A 12,003-nucleotide genomic window follows, 5' to 3' on the forward strand; every position below is an offset into this window, starting at 1 on the left:
TTATGTTCTTGTACAATATGAACTATTTTAGTCACGTCACTTGTTAGTAGAATACATGTTTTATCTGGAGAAGAACAAAGACAGGGAGAGCAAATTCAGTTTGACACTTTTTCGAAATCACGTATTATGCAAAAACTGTATAGAGTCAGAATAAATTAAACTGTTTTTATTTAATTCTATATTAAATAAAAAGGTATAAAATAACGTATCCCGACATCCTACCCCTTTTCTTTCCCTCTGTTTTGGACTTGTCCTCTCGAAAATAAGATTTGAATCTACATTAAGTGATCAAGAAGTATGTTAAATTTTGCTCACCTCTGTAAAAATTTACGTAATACTACTGTGACAGAACTCTTAAACAAGAGAACGACAAATCACAATAAAAGTTTTCTAACTACAGTTGAAAATGTAACATACATAACAATCAGAAAAAGAAACCTTTGTTAATATATTAATAGCAAAATGCAACAATTTTAAATGGTAAATTATATGAATAGTAAAAAAACCTTTCTAAATAAAAACTGCAATTCATACTTAATGAAGTCATAATAAAATCGAAAAGAAAATTATTGACAATTCAATACTACATAATAAAACTGACAATACTTTTAAAAATTAAATAATACATGGTACAAAAATAAATTCGTTTAGAAATATCGCGAGTATATATATAAACACATAAATGAACAAGGTAATTTTAATATAAGAAACATTACAAATTAAATTTTAATAAAGATAAACTACTTTTTTAGATAGGGATATTTAACACATTTTGCATAAATATACTTAGTAAAATGTGAACCCGTTAACAGAAACAAAAATAATTTTCTTAAACTAAATTTCATTAAATGACATTAAAATGTCTTTTTTTTTGCTCAATCACAAAACTATGATATTAGATGAAATCATCTTCGTCAGATTAAATATAGCATATTTATATTTTACATAGAGTCGTACCAGAAAAGTACAGGAGTGAAGAAAATCTCAAATGTATAGATTGATACATGTAATATTCTTTAAATTAAAGTTACAAAATATATACACTTAACTTAATAAAAATAAATATTCAAATTTGGATCTCTATCAGAGCCAGAGCAAAGGTATGCTCCATTTCATATCGACCCCATCAGGATTTAAAGTGCCACCATTGTCTTGCAGTTGGCAGTCATAATTGACTATAATGAACAAGTTTCTTTTAGTTTCAGCAAGCTTAGCTCGTTAGCAACATATCTCTTTCTTGAACTGTAATGGAATTGTTATCCACCACTACTACCATAATTGATATTCTCTTCTGTTGTGAATAGTCATTAACCTTAGTGGTTTGGGAGGGCACTTTACCTGTGACAGTCTCTTGATTTGTTTCTTGAGCTGCTCAGCTGGTGTTGTCTCAATGTCTACTGAAGCGTAGGTCCTCACCTTGACTGAACAGTTTGAAATCTTAACACCAATGCAGATGCTTCTTCATTGATTGCATAATACTGATGTGGTTGTAATGGAAAAGGTGACTCACAAGTGACCTGACTCATCTGAATCACTATCGAGGTGGTAGTGGCAATGGTTAAAGCATTGGACATGGTGGTTGGAGGCCCGGCATGGCCAAGTGTATTAAGGCGTTCGACTCGTAATCCGAGGGTCGCGGGTTCGAATCCCGGCCGCACCAAACATGCTCGCCCTTTCAGCCGTGGAGCCGTTATAATGTGACGGTCAATCTCACTATTCGTTGGTTAAAGAGTAGCTCAAGAGTTGGCGGTAGGTGGTGATGACTAGCTGCCTTCCCTCTAGTCTTACACTGCTAAATTAGGGACGGCTAGAGCAGATAGCCCTTGAGTAGCTTTGCGCGAAATTCAAAATAACATGATGGTTGGAATTGTAGTGGTGGCCAGCATAATTCAGGGATATATTCCAAACTTTTCAGAGCTTAATCAGTGTTTAAAAAGATCCAAGCTCTAGAAATATTTTCCTAGGTTTAGGGATGTAGTGCATCCCATAAAGGTGCAAACATGTCTTGCAACACTGATAAGACAACTTACTATCGAACTCTGTATCTTCGTTCCCAATTCTGGTTCCTCATGTGTTGGTGTCATGTGGTTCGTAGTCGCCATGAGTTCCTCACTGTAACATATATCCAGTTGAAGCTGGACTTCCTCGGAATCTATCGCTGTTGATAGAGACTTATTAGCTCTTGGATATTCAGAACAGTTCCAAAGACGGATGATACAAGTGCCCCATAGCTTATGTATGAGCTAACCAGCAACACCTTCTTATTCATGAGAATATTTGTGATATACATCAGATTAGATCTGAGTTATAAGGTTCGGTGGCACAGCTCATTCGTTTTCTGTGCAACAGGTCCTGGATGTATTAGTTATTGTTAAATGAATAATCCATAATACAATTTACTTAGATTCGTGAATATTGACAGGGTGGCTGACAACTAGATGGTTGGAGGAAGACTTCAAAATTGTCAGGTATGTAATCTTAATTAATGGAAACTCATATTGAAAATGCAAAACTAGCAAAATTCAATTAGTTTAAAGTCCAGCTACTTTTGTAGGTTTAGAAAAGAGAAGAGATCGTTACTCTATACATTTTTATAGTTTTTACATATATTCATGTTTCCTATTGTCCCTAAAAGATGCATTACCACTATCTTGGACATTCCTGGTTTCTAGATTTCATTGGATTTCCAATTGACCAATTTCTTTAGTTGTGCTGCCTTCTGTCCTCCCTGTTGTATTATCTTTCTTTCATACGGTTATTGTATGTTATATTACAGATTCCAGTGGGAAAGAATAGGTGTTAAGGATGAAAACTCATTCCTACAAACACCAGCCAACTTGGGCTAGGCAATGCCAAACATTACTTTGAAACGTTAAAATCACTAACATTTAGTTACAAATTTAGTACTAATTTTAAAGCAAACCAAGTCAAACATTAATAATGTCATCAATAATGACCGCGCATTTCATTTACTAATTATAACTTGACCAACACTAGTTAATATTTCAGCTTGATCCACAATATCTTGCACTACTTTTTATGAAAAATACTAGGTAGAGCTGTGTTTATCTTCACCATAAGATGTTTGTATCAAAAATACACTAAGTGGATCGAAAAATAAGAGTTATGGTACCCTTTCAGACAGGTTTTTCAACTATCTGACTGTTCTAGTGCGTGATAATCAAGTGTCAATCATAAAGTATTTGCCATTTTATCCAACAGTTCAGTAAACGAGGGTTAAGCACCAGCGCAACTGAGTTTTATAACTTTTACTATCATCTTTAGTAGTGTGAACTAGTGATGTGATGAGTAGATTTTACCAACTAAAATTTTCGGCTTCTAGTCTGTGCAGATGAAACATTTTGAGAGAGATGAACAATAAAAGGGACAGATATTTATAAAAATGAAACATTTAATGAGTTTATAGTTCTGGGTTAGTCATTGGTATGATATATGTATTGAATGGTAATATATACAGGCGGTTGGGATGCTAAAGACATTTAAAGAAAAGAACCATAAATTTATTGTAAATATAGAATTGTGAGTATATCACTAGTACTAAATGTAGGCTCGCTCATCTGCTCCCACAAATAATTTGGCATGTTTAACCAACAACTCACTGATTTGATTTCACTGCATTGGATCTAGGTTGTTTGTATAATGCTTGACAAATGATCCCGGATGTGCATGTAGCCGATTGCTTGCTCTTGGCTAAAATGTGACGAATGCAACACTAACATTACACCCAGTTTTGGTTACTTCCACTTTGCTTACCACATCTATAATTGTTGATTGCTTATAATTGCAAAAACACACTCGGACTTCATCTATTCTTGTATAAGTAGCTGTCTTAAAAAAATATTATTTTATTTCTAGATAGGAATCAGCTCATTTCATGTGTTGCTTTTGTACCTGTATTGTACTCTATTGATGCGCTTTGTCTGGAGTAAACCACAGAACACTACTTGTGTATATGGGGGAAATACACAGGCCTTCATGGTTTCATTGTCTTGAAATATTTGCATGTTCTACAGTAATTCCTGTATGCTGAAACCAAAAATTATATCCATTTTTTCCCCATCACGTACATATTTTTCATAAAACTCGTATGTACTTTTACATAAATGAATCATTTTCATTGAAATTGGGTCAATTTTGTAATGCATCAAATGCTGACAGTCACTGGCTTTAGCTTTGTTTGGATTAATTGCGACGTGAGAGTCTTTTCGATCTTTCTAGGGTCCAAACATAATCATAAAAAAAATTCTTTGTGGTAAACGAAACAATAATTTGATCTAAGTAAGATATTAAAAAATTAATAATTTTTGAAATTTGGTAGTTGAATTATGGAAAATCCGTTACTAAAACCAAACATCTTTTACGAAGTTCAAATTCTCAGTCCTGTGTTATTAATGTCCTCACTACATATACTTATGCAGTACACTGGTCCTGAGTTTTGAACTAACTAAAATCAGATAATTCTCCAATAGAACATCAGTTTACCAGCTATTTAAGGAAAAAGCACAGATAGCTCTCGAGTAGCTTTGTGCGAAATTCAAAACAAACAAACAATTTAAGGAAAAATGATGAGTTTGCAGGGAAAAGAATTATGAATATATTAAAACAAATATGAATATACAAGCTAGCTAGTCCACTAACAGCCACATCTTGGTAGAACAGAATTTAAACAATCGTTTTAAAAAACGCTTTGTTACATATATATGCATAAAACAACAGACTACAGAGCATAACTTTACATTTAAGTCATAATATAAATCCGAAAACAAAATAAACAGAAAATGTAAAATGAGAAGCACTCTCACACAACATTGAGATTACTAAATAAGATAAAATTTCTAAAAACACAATCAAGGAACTATTTACATAACAAATAGCGATAGTAACATTATAATAACTACAAAATAATAAACAGGATAAAATTGTTCTTAAAATGCTCTTTAACGTACAAAGTACAATCAAAACATTTTACAGAGTTAAATCATATGCATACAATGTAGAATAAAACGCTTCTTAAAACTAAGGTATACATACAAAATAAAACCGCGCATTAATCACAAGTAATTACAGTTAATTCTATACCTTAAAGTCTCAAAGTCTACAGTCATGTGAAAAAGTTAGGACACTCTATAAAAGCCTATGTATTTTGTAATATTTTTGGATATATAGATACTTAATCTTAATTTTAACAATACTGAGATATTATAGGAATATGACTAAACAATTAAAACTGAAGAAAAGACTTTAAGATCTTCTGTAAATGTAATTCTACAAAAATACATATTCTTACTGAGGAAAAAGTTAGGACACCCTACCCCTAATAGCTAGTGCTACCCCCTTTGGCTGAAATAACTGCAGTGAGACACTTCTTGTAGCCATCTACCAGTCTCTGACATCGGTCTGAAGAAAGTTTGCCCCACTCCTTAATGCAGAATTCTTTCAGTTGTGAGATGTTTGAGGGGTTTCTTGCATGTACAGCCCGTTTCAAGTCACCCCACAGCATCTCAATGGGATTAAGATCTGGGATTTGACTCGGCAATTCCAAGACTCTCCGTTTCTTAGTTTTCAGCCAGTCCTTGGTGGATTTACTGGTATGTTTTGGGTAATTGTCGTGTTGCAGGGTCCAGTTCCGCTTCAGCTTTAATTTTCGTACAGATGGTTTCACATGATCCTCAAGCACCCTCTGATACACAGTAGAATGCATGGTAGATTCTATGATTGTGAGCTGTCCAGGTCCTGCTGCAGCAAAGCAGACCCAATCCATGACACTTCCACCTCCATGCTTCACAGTTGGTTTGAGGTTCTTTTCCTAGAATGCTGTATTTGGTTTACGCCAAACATGTCCTCTGTTCTGGTGTCCAAATAACTCAAATTTGGACTCATCTGTCCAAAGAACATTATTCCAGAAGTCCTGGTCTTTGTCTACATTCTCTCTGGCAAACTTCAGTCTGGCCTTGATGTATCTTTTAGAGAGCAAAGATTTCCTCCTTGAACACCTCTCATGCAAGTTAAACTTGTGCAGTCTCTTTCTGATTGTAGAGGCATGAACTTTCACATCAACAGTAACCAGAGCCTGCTGTAGGTCCCGTGATGATATGTTAGGGTGTTTGGAGATCTCTTTTAGCATCTTGTGGTCTGTTCTCGGGGTGAACTTGCTTGGACGACCAGACCTGGGCATGTTGGCAGTTGTTTTGAAAGCCTCCACTTGTTGACTATTTTCCAGACAGTGGAATGGCTGATTTCAAATTCCTTTGAGATCTTTTTAAATCCCTTACCAGACTCATAAGCTGCTACAATTTTCTTTCTGAAGGCCTTAGACAGCTCTTTTGCTCTCACCATGGTGCTCACTTTCGCTTCAACAGTCAGGAGCACACCAAACTAAATGTCTGAGGTTTAAATAGGGCAAGCCTCATTAAAAATACTGAGTAACGATCTTCTAATCATGTGCACCTGGTGTGATACACCTGTGTGTGAGTTGAGCCATTTTAAGTGGGAATAAATATGGGGGTGTCCTAACTTTTCCACAGCTAGAATATGCATTTTTGTAGAATTACATTTACAGAAGATCTTTAAAAGTCTTTTCTTCAGTTTTAATTGTTTAGTTATATTCCTATAATCTCTCAGTATTGATAAAATTGAAATTAAATATCTATATATCCAAAAATGTTACAAAAATCCACAGGCTTTCATAGGGTGTCCTAACCTTTTCACATGACTGTATTTCACACCTTAACTTTTGATCAATATGTTCATTCAAGCAGAATTCGTAGGATATGCCCTTGGTGTAAGTATATAACAATTCTAAAGAATAATAAGTATTTTCTCCCTGGCTCATTCAGTTATTAACAGGGATCAGTGAATCATTACTATAATGTTAAAATTTACATTCTGTAATGACATGGAAGAATTAGCCACATAAAATGGAAAGAATGGTCAAATATTCTCTTGTTCTAACACTTTTGCACAATACCGTACATCAAGAAACAATGCTAGTTTTCTTGGGATGCTTGCACTGCTCATATAATTCTTGATCATTCCCATTTAGACATATGGAAAGCTATATCGACGAGACATTACTTTATCTGCCAGTGGAAAAAGTCATTGTCGACTTTTATAAGTAGAATTTCTTGCTTTGCAAAACCCTTCCTGTGTTAAATGATTCGGTAGAAAAGGTAGTTATAGTTAAACATATTATGCTATGTTATTTCCAATAGAGAGTATAATCTCATTTTATTTAAATTTTGTCTAGCGCCTTGTTGAGTTTGACATGTTTAATCTGTAAAACTTATTCTTTGTACAACTTTTGTTGTGGAAATTTTTATACTCTTTTGGTTACATTTTTACCAGTGAATAGCCTAGACTAAGTTACAAGTTAACACTTTGGTGCTGCAACCAAGGTTTTGTTTGTGTGGACATAGTGATTTTGTAAAAAGTTATCCTGTAAGATCTCTTTGTTATATTGTCTCAAAATTATGTACAAGGCAGGTGAGATCAAGAAAAAAGTAGGTAGTAATGTCTGGAAAAAGTTTACCTTGCAACTACTTTTCCAATTATGAAAACTATTCCTACATTCTTGATGACGAGAAACCTAGTTGAAGTAAAAATGCATCTCAGAACTGCTGTTATGGATATTAACACTTTTACTAATAAAGCAGAGAACAGCGTTTCGACCTTCCTATGTGATCTTCTTTGTTAATCTGATGACAATCTAGAAAGATCGAAACGTCGTTCTCTGCTTTATTTGTAAAAGTGTTGATACCAGCAGTTCTAAGAAACATCTTTGCCTAAACTGTTCTTCTTTTACTTCAGGTCGAGAACACTGAATTGCAGTTAAGTTTGGATCTTCTCAAACCTTGTTGGAACTCATTGTGTACATTATATATATGAAGTAACACCACTGTTCTAAATATTAAATGTTGACTATGTTATAACGAATATAGATCGCTAGAAATAAATTGTGAGTGTAGCCCATGATTTCAGATTAAGTACTGGTGTCTCAATGGAAGGTTTGTTTCAACCCTAACTTAGAACAGGGTAAATTGTTATATGCAAAAACGGCTCGTTTGGGCTGAGAAAACACTTTACATAGAAGAGCGAACAACGTTTCGACCTTCTTCGGTCATCGTCAGGTTCACAAAGAAAGAGGTAACTGACCGGAAGCTGACCACATGTTTGAAAGGGGTTGTGTAACTGTGTGTCGAAATGTAGAGGGCGGTATTAGATGTTTGAATATATAATTTTATTTATTATATTAATATAGGTATAAAGGCGTTCCTTTATATTGGTTTATTTTGGGTTTAAGTTGTTGTATAAGTAAGGCTTCTTTAATTTTACGTTTGTTTATGTTTGTTTCTTTATTTAGTATTTGAGTGTTTTCTATGGTTATGTTGTGTTTATTTGACTTGCAGTGTTCGAAAACGTGTGAAGGTGACTTTTTATGTTCTTTGAATCTGGTTTCCATTTTCTACTTGTTTCTCCAATATATAAGTCGTGGCAGTTATCACATTGTATTTTATAAATAATGTTGGTGTGGTGTTTGTCAGTGTAGTTTTTACATAATATAGACTTTAGTTTTGTGCCTGGTTTTTGAATAAATTTGGTATTAATTGGAATGTCATATTTTGTTACTAGTTTTTGCCAAATGTTGGTTATTTTCCTGCTGATGTCAGGAATATATGGTATGCAGCAGTATATGGTTTCGCGAGATATATTTACTTTTGTTGGTTGATTTTGCTTTCTGTCTAGGTGTGTGCGTATAATGTTTTCTACGGTTTGTGGAGGAAACTTATTGATGTTGATGAAGTATTGTTTTATTTTGTCTAATTCATCGTTAATTTTATCTGGTGAGCATAGTTTTATGGCTGTGTTTATTTGGTTTCTTAGTATGTTGACTTTTTGTTTTGTTTCATGTGCTGAGTCCCAAGGAATGTATAGTACAGTATGGGTGATTTTCTGTTTTGAATTGTATGTCGGTTCTCGTAATTTTGAGGTTAAGAAATGATATTTGATTGCATTCTTCCTGTTCACATGTGAAGTTAATGTTGGGATGTATAGAGTTAATGTGATTGAAAAAATTAAGAATGTGTTCTGTAGATTTGAATCCCGCAACCGTGTCATCTACATATCTGTACCAATATAGTGGTGGATGTAATGCTGTGTTAATTGCTTGCGTTTTAACTTGTGTCATAAAAATATTGGCTAGAACTGGTGATACTGGGTTGCCCATGCTTAGGCCATTTGTTTGTATATAGTTTTGGTTGTTGAACACGAAGTTTGTCTTTGTCATGGTGAATTCTATGAGGATTGCTAATTGGTTACTGGGAATGTCTATAGTTGGGTTAGGGTCTCGGATATAGAGTTCTAAGGCTATCTTGCAGGCTTCAGTGGTTGGAACTTCTGTAAAGAGGGATATAACATCGAAACTGGCCATTAAGGCTTTATGATTAAGTTGATTTAGATTATACTTGAAGTTAAAAGTCTTTGATGAATGAGCTGGCTGATATTACATACTTGGAGAATGCCCATGCTATGTATTTACCAAGATTGTAATTAAACGATTCATATGTGGACATTATTGGTCGTAATGGACAATCTGGTTTATGAGGTTTGGGGATGCCGTATATTTGTGGTGTGCGTAAGTCGGTTTTACGTAGGTAGGAATAAAGTGTTTGTGAAATTGTGTTGGTTTTTTTCATTTGTAGTAGTAATTTGTTCAGTTGCGTCTCGTGTGTCTTTGTTGGATTTGTGTATTGGTTTATATTTGTTCGTGTCTGATAGGATGTTCGTCATTTTTTGGGTGTATTCGTTCGTGTTCATTATGACTATAGCGTTACCTTTATCTGCTTTTAGAAGTTTTATGTTTTTGTCTTGTTTTAGGTTTTTAATGGAATTAATGTCTCTTTTTGTAAGGTTGTTTTTAGTTTTCTGTTTTGTGAAATTATGTTGATGGTTTTGTGAGAAAATTCTTTGAAAAAATCGTTTAAGATGTTGTTTTTAGGTGTTTCTGGAAAATATAAATTTGTAATTTTACCTGGAAAGTTTGGCTGTTGGATGTCAATAAAATTATCTAAGTTGTCTTCTTTCTGTTGGTTGTTTCTGTTTTCTGTAGAAAGTATCACAAGTCTCCTGGCTAGATCTTCAAAACATGTTTTGATTTAATGGTTGGAATGTACCTAGATGCTATTGCGAAGTTGAGTCCTTTGTTAAGTAAATTTTAAACTTTGTTAACTAACCTCATAATTAACAGATCCGACCGACAATTAAACACAGACGAGACACAGTTACTTATTAGTATTTGGTAGTCATATTGGAATTATGTTAATGAACCATTCATCTAATAAAATCCAAATGGTTTCGACGTGATTCTCCATACTAATAAATCCTATTTTAGAATCTTAAATTGTGAAAACGTGTATCTAAAAGCAAATATATAATATAACATGTAGATATTTGGTACCCATATTGATTTTATGCAAATTAGGCTAATAAGACTAAGTATGTTATTCAGGAGACCTGAAATAAAGAAATTCTGTTGTAATTTGTTCCATTTTCAACCTTAACTTACCTAATTATTTACAATCAAAATCTAGATACTGCTTTGGGTAATAACACTTCTGTTGATGTTACTATCACTACCTAGTGGCACAACAGCATGTCTGCAGACTTACACTGCTAGTAACCAGGTTTTGATACCCGAGGCAAGAAGAGTACAGATACATTGTGTAGCTTTGTGCTTAATTCCAAACAAACAAACAAATGTCACTATTATTTTTAAACACTTTTATGAAACTTTTATTCTTTTTCAGCATACTTTGTAACTTAACAAAAGTTTGAAAGTTAGCACCATTGTATTGATAACATTAAAATAAATCTCTTTTAGAACTTATTAATTTTCTTAATAACTTAAACCTTACTATAAAATTCACATCTAACTATACAAGTAATTCTTTGGAGACCATGGTTAAAACTGAAATTAAACTGAGGATTACAATTGTGTATAGTCTTACAAGTATAATTATTATGTTTTTGAAGAATTTGATTCTAAAGTTGCTAGGATGCAGTTAAAAAATTTTCACTTGACTTTTGGCGGTGAATCTCTAATAAAGCCATCACTAAATTGAGGTTAGATACCTGTATTACTGTGAAACCTTGCAAAACACTACAAAATTTTGCTATTAATTCACTTTCAATAACACTCAATGTTATTCCGTAATTTATTTCTAATACATTGCAACCAACTTATAGTTTTATTAAAATGCTTCTTAAATAATTAGCATGCGTATTGAAATAAATGAAATGACTATAAATAAGTAAATTGGAATCACTTATTTTTTTTACCCTCATTAGAAATGTTGGATATTAAAAATTCAATTTTGCTGGGATTTATATTAATTTTCAACAAAATACGCCAAAGAGTCAAATGTGTAAGACCAAGTTGAATCTGATCTTCTACTTGGTTGGAGAAGCATTAGTGAACAGCATGATTTAAAAAGGTTGAGTACATTATACTAAAATGACTTTGGAATCTCAACAAGTCGCTACCTTCACCAATCGACACGTCCAACCATGCTCTGTCTAATGACCACTTATCTTAACATTAGTCCTGCAGTATAGATTTTATCATACAAGTCTCCGTCGTTGGGCTGTCATGTTCAAAGCACACTATTCTTGTTTGATTACTTTTCATTTAGTGTATATGATGGTTCTCCAGCATTAATTTTAACAGTTCAGTTACGTAATAGATCCACAGGTGCTGAATAGAGTGACTTCACTGATATGTTTTCATATGAATACCCATTTAATTTTTCAGTTGCTTAAAATATGCGATGGTTGAATTATTTATCATGAAAGTATCATATTTACGCATTACTTCTATTACTTATTCAATAACCTTATTGGTTGTGTTGGTGAATTTTTATCTATCACATGAACCATGTTTACCACGGTCTGGTACAACTTGTCTCAGGCTTCTCTTTGGATGATCTT

Source organism: Tachypleus tridentatus, chromosome 12 (assembly GCF_004210375.1).
Source record: "Tachypleus tridentatus isolate NWPU-2018 chromosome 12, ASM421037v1, whole genome shotgun sequence".
Taxonomy (NCBI): Eukaryota; Metazoa; Arthropoda; class Merostomata; order Xiphosura; family Limulidae; genus Tachypleus; species Tachypleus tridentatus.